This window comes from Ailuropoda melanoleuca, chromosome X (genome assembly GCF_002007445.2).
Source record: "Ailuropoda melanoleuca isolate Jingjing chromosome X, ASM200744v2, whole genome shotgun sequence".
Lineage (NCBI taxonomy): Eukaryota > Metazoa > Chordata > Mammalia > Carnivora > Ursidae > Ailuropoda > Ailuropoda melanoleuca.
The window spans coordinates 76756381-76758363 of NC_048238.1; the positions used below are offsets into that span (position 1 = coordinate 76756381).

The 1983-nt window shown below is 46.5% G+C and overlaps 1 non-coding gene across 1 annotated transcript; it reads left to right on the forward strand.

The window, feature by feature from the left end:
- The first annotated feature begins 825 nt into the window (after positions 1-825).
- On the forward strand, positions 826-932 carry LOC117797606. Its single transcript, XR_004622605.1, has one exon. It is a non-coding gene; the product is annotated as a U6 spliceosomal RNA (small nuclear RNA).
- Positions 933-1983: the final 1051 nt, after the last annotated feature.

Here is a 1983-nt window from a genome sequence, read left to right on the forward strand (position 1 = left end):
CCATCCAGATGCTGAGTTGATTCTCAATCGATGGTCTACTAATCTCACTGGAAAGAGTAACTTATAACATGTCTAAGCACTGGGTTGTAAACTGAGTTTCCCAGAGTCCCAGGGTTGCTAGAAAGGGGGCCGCTGTGGAAGATGAGTAGGGAAGGATGAGCAGGTGAGCTCTGGGCTCCCCAGTTTTGCTAAGCAGATAAATTATATTCATATCTGTTATACATACTGGATGCTAGAAAAAGGTCCAGTTTCTTTCTTTTTTTTTTAAGATTTATTTATTTTAGAGAGAGACAGAGAGAGAGAAAGAGAGTGAGGGCAGGGAGGGGCAGAGGGAGAAGGAGAGAGAAACTTTAGCTGACTCCTCGCTGAGCTCCCAGCCTGACATGGGGCTCCATCTCACGACCCTGAGATCAAGACCTGAGCTGAAACCAAGGTCCAGCTTCTCAAAAAAAAGAAAGAAAGAAAAAGAAAAAACCCACAAAAACAAAACTCAAACTGTCACCTTAAGGTGTGACTTCTTCTGGGAGGGAATGGAGTCTTAAGAGCTCCAAGTTAGGATCCAGGATGAGGCAGCCGGCATAAAATTCCAGTTTCATCCCTGCAGTGGCCTTGGGCAAATGACTAAGAATTCTCTGAATTTGAGATTTCAGTCATTTTCAAATTACAGGGAATTCCTAGTTCCCTCCTAAGGTTGCCGTGAGGAGCCGATGCAGTGATAGTATATGAAGGGCTTTGTACAATGCCTGCCATCTAAAAAGGACAAGGTAAATGTTAGCTATCACTAGCTAAGGTCTTCTAGAACTTTGCTACTCAAAGCGTGGTCCAATGCTCGCTTTGGCAGCACGTATAGTAAGACTGGAAGGATACAGAGAGGATTAGCATGGCCCCTGCCTAAGGATGACATGCAAATTGGTGAAGCATTCCGTATTTTTTTAAAAAGCCACAAAAAACAAAGTGCATGTGGTTCATAGACCAAGACCACCGGCATCCTCTGGGAGCATGTTAGAAATGCAGAGTCTCAGGCCCAACTATAGACCAACAGCATCAGACTCTGAACCTTAACAGCATCCGCATGTGACTCATACGAGGATGGAAGTTTGAGAAACACTGGTTTAGAAGACGTGCCAGACCAAAAGGGTAGATCTTTGATAGTGGTATTCTAGAAGCTCTTCGCAGGGCATTGGACATGTTTCCTGGTACTCCTGGTGTGGAAAACTTGCTCCTCTGTCAAGGCACAGCTCAAGCATTTCCTCAGTGCAGCCTTGCCTGACCCACCTATCCCACCACCCACACCCTCCTGCAACTGAACACTTCTCCCTTTGTCCTCCTCTTGACTCTGAACTGACTTCTATCTCATCGTGCCAAAACACATACAGCAGAGTTGGAATGCATACCCAGCAACTCAGATGTGCAAAAATGTTCTAGAGAACTGAGCTAAACTACCCCCAGGAGCTTCCCATCCTGCTGGGTAGTTGTGTTGGGGGGCGGGGAGGAGAGGGAGTACAGACACACAATTCATTGTGTCTGTTGAAAGAATCTGCCTCTGGATAAATGCTGAGCCTTGCATATTTTGACTTCATTTTTTCCTCTTCTTACAAAACACACGGTGTCTGGGAGCAGGGGTGTTGAGGAGAATGGAGACTTGGATCCATGCTCATTCTTCTGGGTGCTATTTTCCGCTATGGAGCGGCTGGTCTGGAACAGTCCCTACACCCCTGTGCTCATATGTCTGCTGAGGTGCAGTGGGTCCCTTCCAGCCTTTTAGGGACTTCACTGGTTGTACCTGTTATTAAATCCATAGTCCTAGCTATTTGTTTCCGGTTGCAAACCCCTTGATTTTGTAACCTCTTCCTTTCCCACACAGGCTTCTGGTGGCCCACTAGTCCTCTCTGCTCCTTCAAATCTTGGATGTTCTACGTGCCACATGCAGGCTATGAAGAAACGGAAGTGTCCATCAGGCCCATGAACTTAGAGACCTCCCTC